The sequence below is a fragment of the Odocoileus virginianus genome, chromosome 2 (assembly GCF_023699985.2).
Source record: "Odocoileus virginianus isolate 20LAN1187 ecotype Illinois chromosome 2, Ovbor_1.2, whole genome shotgun sequence".
Classification (NCBI taxonomy): Eukaryota; Metazoa; Chordata; class Mammalia; order Artiodactyla; family Cervidae; genus Odocoileus; species Odocoileus virginianus.
In genome coordinates this window covers 44811458-44822525 of record NC_069675.1, presented here as the reverse complement: position 1 = coordinate 44822525, position 11068 = coordinate 44811458, and the positions used below count along the sequence as shown (strand labels likewise).

At 48.2% G+C, this 11068-nt stretch overlaps 1 long non-coding RNA gene across 1 annotated transcript; it reads left to right on the top strand.

Annotated features, from left to right (window-relative positions):
- Positions 1–2316: 2316 nt before the first annotated feature.
- Positions 2317–2907, top strand: LOC139039088 (uncharacterized). The gene is made up of 2 exons (XR_011492262.1): positions 2317–2419; positions 2786–2907. It is a non-coding gene; the product is annotated as an uncharacterized lncRNA (long non-coding RNA).
- The last annotated feature ends 8161 nt before the right edge of the window (positions 2908–11068 follow it).

Genomic DNA, 11068 nt, shown 5'->3' with positions numbered 1-11068 from the left:
AAATCATCTGGGAAGCTTTTAAAAGCTCATGTCCACAAGGGCCCTTTCTGGGAACATAGGCTATTCTGTATTTTGATTGGGACAGTGGTTCTATATGTATACATATGTGTCCAAACTGTACTACATTTCATTATATTCAAATTATATCTCAATAAAGTTGACTTCAAAGGAAAATTGTCCCTAAACCTAAATCTTTTACTAACAGTAAAGCTATAAGGAAGAACACTGTGTTCAAAGATAAAAAGAATGTCTCAAGGGGCTTCCTGGAGGTTCAGTGGTTAAGACTCTGTACTGTCAACATAGTGGGGTCATGGGTTCCATCCCTGGTCTGGGAACTAGATCCCACCAGCCATGTGGTATGCCCAAAGATTAAAAAAAAGAAGAAAAATGTCTCAGGACACTGTCCACTCCTTCCCCTAGAGAAGGGCTATGCTCAAGCATGAAAGTGAGCTGGTATGTTTTCCAAGGAGACAAATCTGTTTTTTTTTTAACCAGTTCTTAAAAATATTCTTACATGTCACATGAATCACACACACAACACATACAGTCCCAATGCCTAGCTCATACCAAGTAGGTCAAAATCCCTGTATATTTTTTTAAACCTCTCCAGGTCATTCTAGTGTACAGCAGGGCTAAGAATTACTCTAGAGCTTCTTATAAGTTTCAGCCATCAATCCTCGTGGCTTCACTGGGATCCCCCCACCGAGTGCCCAGCACTGTGCAGATGGCAGAATCGGGAGAAATGGGGGAACCGCGTGTGACACATCATGGTCCTGAGTAATTTACAGTCTGGTTTGGGATGCAAGACAGGGGTCTGCATAAAAAGGAAGTAAAATTATAACTGAGGGATAGCCACTCGCACAACTGGAGAAGTTCATGTCCCCATGCAAGGGTGACAAGTGTGGGGTAGCCCCTGGATATGGCAGGTACTCACCTGTCAGGCAACTTTTGAGAGCCCTCCCTTTGGTTCCTATCCCATTTCTGCTTTTAGAAATGAAAAGGTAACAGTGGAAGCGGCGACAGATTTTATATTCTTGGGCTCCAAAATCATTGTGGACTGTAGCCATGAAATTAAAAAATGCTTGCTCCTTGGAAGAAAAGCTATGACAAACCTAGACAGCATATTAAAAAGCAGAGATATCACTTGGCCAACAAAGCTCTGTATAGTCAAAGTTATGGTTTTCTAGTAGTCATGTACAGATGTGAGAGCTGGTCCATAAAGAAGGCTGAGTGCTGAAGAATTGATGCTTTCTTTTGGTGCTGGAGAAGACTCTTGAGAATCCCTTGGGCTGCAAGGAGATCCAACTGGCCAATCCTAAAGGAAATCAACCCTGAATATTTACTGGAAGAACTGATGTTGAAACTGAAACTCCAATTCTTTGGCCATCTGATGCCAAGAGCTGACTCACTGGAAAAGATCCTGATGCTGGGAAAGATTGAAGGCAAAAGGAGAAAGGGATGGCAGATGAGATAGCATCACCGACTCAATGGACATGAGTTTGAGCAAACTCTGGGAGACAGTGGAGAACAGAGGAGCCTGGTGTTCAGTCCATGGGGTCGCAAAGAGTCAGACTCAACGTAGGGACTGAACACCAACAACAGAGAGGTTAAGCAGCTTCCCCAAGGTCACACAGCTAGGAACGGAGGAGGGAAGCCTTGAAACCAGACGACATGGCATGCTTTCCATCAGGCACAGGCTGAGATCTCCCCAACCTTGTCGATTTGCCAGAACCAATTGATTGTTAAACTCTATGGTGCTCCGACTCAGGACACGGGAACAGAAAAATAAGCCAGAGCTGTGGTGATGTATGTTGGAATGTCACTGGAGACATCTACCCAGTTTGCAATCGCAAGGACACGTGGCTGATGGCAGGGTACAGGTGCCTGGTGCCTCCTGGGGAAGAGGAACCGCCATGTGTGCGGAGGAATAATTCAGCTCCAGGAGGTGGGGGCGCGGCGCGCCCCACCGCCCCTCCCCCTTTGCCAGGGCAACGTAGGGCGTCAGACAACACTGCGGCCGCCTCATTATTGGGCGGCTCGGCCATTGTCCCCGGGACAATGGTTTCCGGCTCCGGCTTTGTGTGGGGCTGCCAGCCGAAGTTATTAACCACAGGAGCTGCCTTTGAGGGACATCCAAGGAAGGGGTGAAAGGTCACCGGGAGCAGCCAGGGGAGCGGAAGTGGGAGGGAGAGGCAGCACAAAAGAGAGGGATGAGCCCCTGTCCCCTCCCTCTCCTCCTGAAGGAGCCCCAAACAGAACTGGGCTCAGAGGGAAGCCTGGTGGAGTGGGGGGTGGGGGGTGGGGGGAGTCGTCAAGAGGAAGTCCCTGCTGCCGAGCAGAGAGGAGCCTGGGATGGCTGGCCATCCTGAGGGGTCTCGGATGTGGAAGCACCGAAGGGACACAGGCTGCATGGGGAGAGGTCAGAACCTGGGTTACTGGAAACAGGAGGAGGTGACAGAGGCTGGGTCTGGGCCTTCCCCACTCCGCCCTAAAACAGGTGCTCAATACCCAGGACCTCTGACGTCCATGCTACCTGCCTGACCTGCTCTGGGCGGGCAGGGGCGAGGACGCCATGCTTTAGGCTGCCTGGCAGGTGGCCGTGAAAACTAAGCCATAGATAGAGCTGGTGACCACCTGCCCTTAACTGGACAGGAAACTGGCACCCGGACAGGAAGAGGACCATGTAGGGCACAAACCCAGTGATAGGCAGTATTGGAATTCCCTCCCCTGAGGAGAAGCCCTAGGGGTCTCTTACATTCACCTGGAGCCTCCATCCTCACCATAGAAGTTCCAGTTTCTTGGGTTCCTATGGCAACCCCAACTTCCTGGATAATGTCAAGAGGCCTGAACCCGCTCCTCTCCAAGATGCCAAGCAGAGGGAAGACAACCTCGTTCTGCCTCTCAAAGGCTGAGGGGGCTGCTCCCATCGTGGCTACCACCCATACCAGGCTTACCTCCTGCTCTGCCAGCCCAGAGGAAGATGCACAGACCAGAGTTTGCCACCCGGGGTAGGACCAGAGCTTCAGGTCATGAGGCCACAAGAGGCCTGTGTCTCGTCCAAGGTCAGAGGGGTCAGGGATATGGGGAGGGGCAATCCACTGAATTATAAGAGAAGCATTTACAGCTCTCTGCAAGTTTAGATGGGGCTTCCCAGGTGGCTTGGGCTGGGAATAGGATACCCACTCAAGTATTGTTGAACTTCCCTTGTGGCTCAGCTGGTAAAAAATCCACCTGCAATTCAGGATACCTGGGTTTGATCCTGGGTTAGGAAGATCCCCTGGAGAAGGGAAAGGCTACCCACTCCAGTATTCTGGCCTGGAGAATTCCACGGACTGTACAATCTGTGGGATCACAAAGAGTCAGACTCAACTGAGTGACTTTCACTTTCACTTTTCCCAGGTGGCTCAGTGGTAAAGAATCCACCTGCCCATGCAAGAGATACAGGAGACTTGGGTTCAGTCCCTGGATGGGGAAGATTCCCTGGAAGAGGAGATGGCAACCCACTCCAGTATTATTGCCTGAAAAATCCCATGGACAGAGGAGCCTGGCAGGCTACAGTGCATGGGATCCCAAAGAGTCGGACACAACTGAGCACACACACACACAGACACACGTAAGTTTGGAAATGTAGAGGTTATTACTGGGAAGCATAAATTATTCCACTCAACTTTTATATTTAAGGTTCAGCTCAGTTCAGTCACTCAGTCGTGTCCAACTCTCTGAGATCCCATGGACTGCTGCACGCCAGGCTTCCCTGTCCATCACCAACTCCCGGAGCCTACTCAAACTCATGTCCATCGTGTCAGTGATGCCATCCAACCATTTCATCCTCTGTCATCCCCTTCTCCTCCTGCCCTCAATCTTTCCCAGAATCAGGGTATTTTCCAATGAGTCGGTTCTTTGCATCAGATGGTCAAAGTACTGGAGTTTTAGCTTCAGCATCAGTCCTTCCAATGAATATTCAGGACTGATTTCCTTTAGGATGGACTGGTTGGATCTCCTTGCAGTCCGGGGGACTCTCAAGAGTCTTCTCCAACACCACATTTCAAAAGCATCAATTCTTTGGTGCTCAGCTTTCTTTATAGTCCAACTCTCACATCCATACATGACTACTGGAAAAACCATAGCTTTGACTAGACAGACTTTTGTTGGTAGGGTAATGTGTCTGTTTTTTAATATACTGTCTAGGTTACTATTTAAGGTTATTCAGTTTTTAAAATTAAAAAGAAAGTTTCAGTTACATGATATGGTTGCTTGGAAGACAGAAAAAAAGAAACACCTGAGAGGTGAGGATTGCAGGTGGAGTTGGGAGGGACCACAGACCAGCCAGTTTGGGCAGCTTGCAGGAAAGGCCCCCAGAAGGCCAGCATCCCATCTCCTCTCCAATTTCTCATCCCAAATCCTGTTTCCGTTCCCCTGAATCAGTCATCTCCCTGCCGTCTCCCCGTCACGGTGGGAATGCCCACTTCATGGCCCCCTCCACCCCATCACCCGTCAGCAACTCTCCAGGCTTCCTCCTCCCCAACTCCAGCTCTCCTCACACTCCACCCTGGTTCCAGACATCTCTTTATTAACCACCCCCTCCACCCTGGTTCCAGACATCTCTTTATTACCCACCCCCTCCTCAGGCCATGAAACCTGGCAGCTCACTCCTCCATCCCCTCTCTTGCCCACCCAGCATATCCCAAGGAAGCCCAGAAAAGACCAGTCAGCTCTCTCCACCCTCAACCCATTTCCAGATATCCTCCCGAGCTTTGCTAATCTCTGACCATCTCTCCCTGCCTCACTCTTGGGTGAAGACTGCCTGGTATATCCATAACTGCCCTTTCAGAAGCCAGACAGTTGCATGCTAAGTTGCTTCAGTTGTGTCCGACTCTTTGTGACCCCATGGACTGTAGCCCACCAATCTCCTCTGTCCATGGTATTATCTAGGCAAAAATATTGGATTGGATTGCTATGCCCTCCTCTAGGGGATCTTCCCGACCCAGGGTTCGAACCCACGTCCCTTATGTCTTCTGCTTTGGCAGGCAGGTTCTTTACCACTAGAGCCATCTGAGAAGTCAGACAGTTGACCTTAGTGCAATAAACAGCTAGGGGTAACTTCATTTTAACAAACTCATAATGAGGAGATCAAACTAAGGTAAAAGTGAGCCCTCTCTCTCTCTCTCTCTCTCTCTCTCTCTCTCTCACACACACACACACACACACACACAGAGACTCATACATACATGCTTCCCTTGTGGTTCAGCTGGTAAAGAATCCGCCTGCAATGTGGGAGACCTGGGTTTGATCCCTGGGTTGGGAAGATCCCCTGGAGAAGAGAAAGGCTACCCATTCCAGTATTCTGACCTAGAGAATCCCATGGACTGTGCAGTCCATGCGGTTGCAAAGAGTTAGACACAACTGAGCAACTTTCACTCACATACATACATGCACACATTCACACACACACAGCCAGGCACAGCACAATGCTGCAAACATTGCCTATATTCCCATGGTCATTCTGACTACCCTCCATGTCTCTCCAGAGCCGAGGACACTATGCCTCTCTCCTCCATTCTAAATCCCCTGTCCTGAAGCTGTCAATACTGCAACCCTGACCCAAAACCTGCAGCTACTGCAAACTGCACAGAAAATACAAAAGGCTTTCATTTCCCCCTCAGCATGCTCCATCCTTCTGGCAGCCGGATACCACAAGCACCGATGTCATGGGATGGACTTGCACATGATAACAGGGCTCCATCCAACTACTGCCCCAGTTCCACTTTGATCCTCTCCTCACCAGCACCTCAGAAGCCAAAACCTTCCAGAACTGGCAACAGAGGAAAATCTGAGCCAACAACTGGAGGAGGAAGTGGGGGGAGTGGAAAGCAAATGAAATGTTAAGAAAAAATTAAGCAATACTTGCATTCTCATTAGGAGGAGCATGTGAGATGAAGCACGTTATGTTATTAGGCATTCTCTCGATTCAGTAAACACAAGCTGAATAAATTTATAAATATCAGCATTAAGTGAGATTTAACGGGGGGCTGTTTGTCTTCTGCCTGTCAGGCGGAAGGCAACACTCTCCATGTATCACTCTCAGGCCAGGCCATTTCCACTTGCCTGCCCTGGGCACCTGGGGGCCCCTCCCAGCCCCTCCAGTGGCGCTGCAAGTGTCTGGGTGATTTGAGGACACACTGGACACCCCTCTGAGCTCAAGGGCCTTAACTGCAGCCTTAAGAAACCTGGGGAGCCTCATCTGACTGTTGGAGGGTCAAATAAGGTACTGTTTAGACAGTGCTTGGCGTAGAGTAGGTTCACAGCCAGACAGCACCCCTGATCACTTATCCCCAGCACAGAGTTGGAGGAAATGCCCCTGCAGCCATGGGCACTGCCAACCTTGATGGGAAGGAAGCAAGTGGCAGGTGCAGGGGATGGCGGCTTGGGGTGGAGGGGGGGACAGGCACACGGGACCCTGGGTTTGTATTATCCTGGCTTTGCTGTGGACACCGGTGGGACTTTATGTAGGTGACTCACCTGGTTAGTGCCTCATTTTCAAACAACTGAAGACAGAAGGAGAAGAAGGCAACAGAGTATGAGATGGTTGGAGGGCATCACCAATTCAATGCACATAAACTTGGGCAAACTTCGGGAGATAGTGAGGGACAGGGAAATCTGGCATGCTACAGTCCCTGGGGTCAAAAGAGTTGGGCACGATTTGATGACTGAACAACAACAAAAAGTCTTGAAGTCCCTCTGACAGCCCAGCCTAGGTGACAGTGGCCTATTGTGGTCACAGGCAATAAGTACTGAGTGTCAGAGAACAAGGTCACTGAGACCAAGAAGACTTCATGTAACAGTGTGGCCTAAATGTTGGGGAGACACCACTCCTCTGAGATGCCTGCAGCCTGTGTCCTCCTTGCCTAGACTCCACCTGCAGCCCAGGCCTGTTCACCAGCTCTGGGAATGAGCAGCCGTGATTCTGAAGGTCTTCCCAGACCACACAGCATCTCCTGGATCTGTTGGCTTTCAGTGTAGAGCCTGGACCTCAGGTCACGTCTAGGCACCCATCTTATTCTCCCTCTCTCACTCTCATAAGACAAATCATCTTACATCAAATAAAACAAAACCTGCACTCCTCCATCTCACTATGTATGAAATGCTATATCATGACAAAGCCTCCAACAACAAGTTCTCAACAAAGAAGTGCTGAGTATGTGACTGATGAAATTTCCAGCTATCCGATGAGGCTTCTTTTATTTTATTTTTGAATTTCTCAGCTATATCATTTGGTATGTGGGATCCTAGTTCCCTGACCATGGATGGAACCCACGATCCCTGCATTGGAAGCAAGGAGTCTTAACTACTGAACCACCAGGGAAGTCCATTAAGGCTTCCTTTATTGAAAGAAGTCATAAGGTCCCAGCAGAGTCCTTGAAAATATAACATATACTTGGGCTTCACATGAACCAGGACGTAGCCCAAGGTTTATAGTTCCCAAAATGTGACAACACAGAAATACTCCTTCTCTTTCCTCTTCCCTCCTCAGCCCTCCAGATTCCAAGGAGTCACCCCAGGACAGACTCCCTAAAGTTTTCCTGAGATGCTTGGCTGCCAGGCAATATTTCCGTGATGCAGTGGGTGGATATCGCAGGATAAAACTGTGCAATGGGATGGCACCTCCCCCCACCAACACACTGCAGGCAAGTGAGCTCGTAGAAGGGCCCCCTCTGCCTGCTCCAGCAATGGTCATCAGAGCCCAGTGCTATCCTTTCTAAAGGGAGAGTAAATAAAGGCAGGTAGCATGAAAGGGAGAGTGGGCCCCAGGCAAGTCCCTGACTGTCTCCAAATGTCTGCCTCCTTTTCGATGGAGGAGAGTTGGCTTTCCAGTCCCCTCCAGCCTGTATCTTGTTCACTTGCTCAGTTGTGCCTGTCTCTTTGCGACCCCATGGAGTGCAGCACGTCAGGCTTCCCTGTCTTTCACCATCTCCCTGAGTTTGCTCAAACTAGTCTCCATTGAATTGGAGATGCCATCCAACCAACTCATCCTCTGTCACCCCCTTTTCCGCATGCCCCCAATCTTTCCCAGCATCAGAGGCTTTTCCAATAAATCAATTCTTTCGCATCAGGTGGCTAAAGTATTGGAGCTTCAGCATCAGTCCTTCCAATGAATATTCAGCCAGAATATTAACCATCACTGTTACTATGCTCTCTGGCTATGCCTGGAATGAAGATTCTGGGGAGTTGAGTGGTAATGAAACAGCATTAACTGCTTATTTACAGACCCTTGAGTGCAAGTGTATTGGGTTTTATGGCTGAGATAAGCACTCAGGCGAATTCCATCATTCAACCACATTTATAGGAAGCTGGCTGTGTGTGGGGTTCTCTACCAGAGACTCTGAAAAAATTGCAGAACTAGTGCAAAAATCATAGATCCCCAAACAAGCAGCATTTGAAAGAGAGGGTGCCCTCGGGCTTCCTTGCATCTGAAACCAGGCCTAGAGTCATCCATATGCCTAAGTGGCCTGCTACACATGCTCTTGCTATTGTGGCTATTAGAGTATCAGCCACAGAATCAAGCATAGACCAGACTTTCCCTGGCCTTTTGACTCCCTGAGTCTAAAGCTGGGGTCACAATAATGGCAGTAGGACACATCTCACTGGTTGGGTCCCACTCACTCTGGTGGAGCCTGTCCAAGGTCAAAGTGCCACAATATTTCTGGAAACCTCAGAACAATTTCACAAAGACTAATGTGAATGCATGGAAAATAAGGATCAGGAGGGTGGTATTAATACCAGCAATAGGGAGGGCAAGAAGAGAAATAATTGTTTCTTTGGTCAGGGGAATATGTGTGTGTGTGTGTGTGTAAAGACAATGTGTTGTTTTGGGGATATATCACCTTGGAGGCTCTTCAGTGATTTCCAAGAGGCAGTGCTTGCCCTGAGCTCGGGAGACAGTCGGACCAGAGAGATATATTTGTTATCTGTTCAATACTTCGAAGAGGGTACTGAAGCATGAAGGTTGGGTAAAGGCCAGAGGAGACAGTGAGTTGAAAGAAGAGAATATGACCAAGGCCCCAGCATTAAAATGCACCTTGAAGTGGAGAGGGGGAGAGAAGGAAAAGACGTAGAAGATATATGCACAGCACTATGGAAGATGGAAGGAGCCACGCTTGTGCACAGTACCTGGACACCAGCTCAGCAGAGGGATTCAGGAAGGAGAGAAAAGGTAACCATGACAGATACTGCAGGGCGGCCACAAGGCTAGGGGCTGAGGAGAGCCACTGAACTTGACACTGACGACCTTCAGGGGAGCCATGTGAATACCAAGGCACGGAAAAGAAACCCAGCCACAGGAAGGGAGAACATCTGTGTACCCCAGAAAGATATGTTGAAGTCTTCATCCCTGGTTCCTGGGAGTGTGTCCTTATTTGAAAGTAGGGTTTTAGCAGATGTAAGCGAGTAAAGATGAGGTGGTTAAGATGAGCCTTTGAGAGGCACAGATGTAAAGAGCAGACTTCTGGACTCAGTGGGAAGAGAAGGTGGGATGATTTGAGAGAATGGCATTGAAACATATACCATATGTAAAATAGATAACCAGTGAAGTTTAATGCACGATGCAGGGCACTCAAAGCCAGTACTCTGTGACAATCTGGAGGGCTGGGGTGGGGAGGGAGGTGGGAGGGAGGGTTCAGGATGGAGGGCACACATGTATGCCTATGGCTGATTCATGTTGATGTATGGCAAAAACCAGCACAATACTGTAAAATAACCATTCTCCAATTAAAGTAAATAAAAATTTTAAAAAGATGAAACTTTGATGGTCTCTTCTGCAAAGCAGAAACAGAGACACAAATGTAGAGAAAAAACATGAATGCTAAAGGAGGAAGGGCGCATGGAATGGATTGGGAGGTTGGGACTGACGTATGTACACTACTATGTATAAAAGAGATAACTATGAGAACCTACTGCATAGCTCAGGGAACTCTACTCAGTGCTCTGAGGTGACCTAAATAGGAAGGAAATAAAAAACAGAGGGGATTAAAAAAAAGAAACAGAGGGGATGTATGTACATATATATATATAGTTGATTCACTTGGATGTATAGGAGAAACTAACACAACATTGTAAAGCAACTACACTCCAATAAAAACTAATTTTAAAAAAAGGTGGGGCCTTTAGTCCATATGACTAATATTCTTATAAGACACAGGAGAATATGAAGACATAGACACACAGAGGGCAGGCAGCCACGTGAATAAAGGCAGAGACCAGAGTTACGCGGCCATAACCCAAGGATTGCTCAAGTGACCTGAAGCTGAAACAGCTGGAGAAGGATCCTCCCCTAGAATTTTCAGAGGAGGCAAGAAGCTGCCAACATATTGATTTCAGAATCCTGGCCTCCAGAACCATAAGAAAGTAGATGTCTGTTGCCTTAAACCAGTCAAATTGTGGCACTTTGTGATTGTGGCCCCAGCAGACTCTTATAGGCAATGAGTATAATTATAAGAATTTGTTCATGAAGAGGTAGAATCAAACACTTTTAGTAAAAGAAATGCTTACTTTTTTTATGGACATCCTTAAGTATGTTCACAGAGCGAGAGAAAGGAATCCAGAGAGAGGGAGAAGTTGGAAACTCAAAGCAATGGAAGAATTTATATGCCTGTGTGCATCCTAAGTCACTTCAGTCATGTCTGACTCTCGACGACCCCATGGACTGTAGCCCGTCAGGCTCCTCTGTCCATGGGATTTCCCAGGCAAGAATACTGCCCTCCTCTGGGGGATCTTCCCAACTGAGGGATCAAACCCAAGTCTCTTATGTCTCCTGCCTTAGCAGGCAAGTTCTTTACCACTAGTGCCACCTGGGAAGCTCCTTATATGCCTATTATACCTCAAATTAAAAAAAAAAAAAGGAAGAATGGTTACTTAATGAAGCATGGAGGAGGCAGAAAGAGATTGAATCAAGAACCCAAGTGACAAAAGTGGTCTTACCAAGGAGTTGGAGGGGGACACGTTGTCCTCTGAGGCCAACAATCTTAGCCTCAATCTTATAGAAAGCAGAGCCTGAGGCAGGGATTGAAGTGCT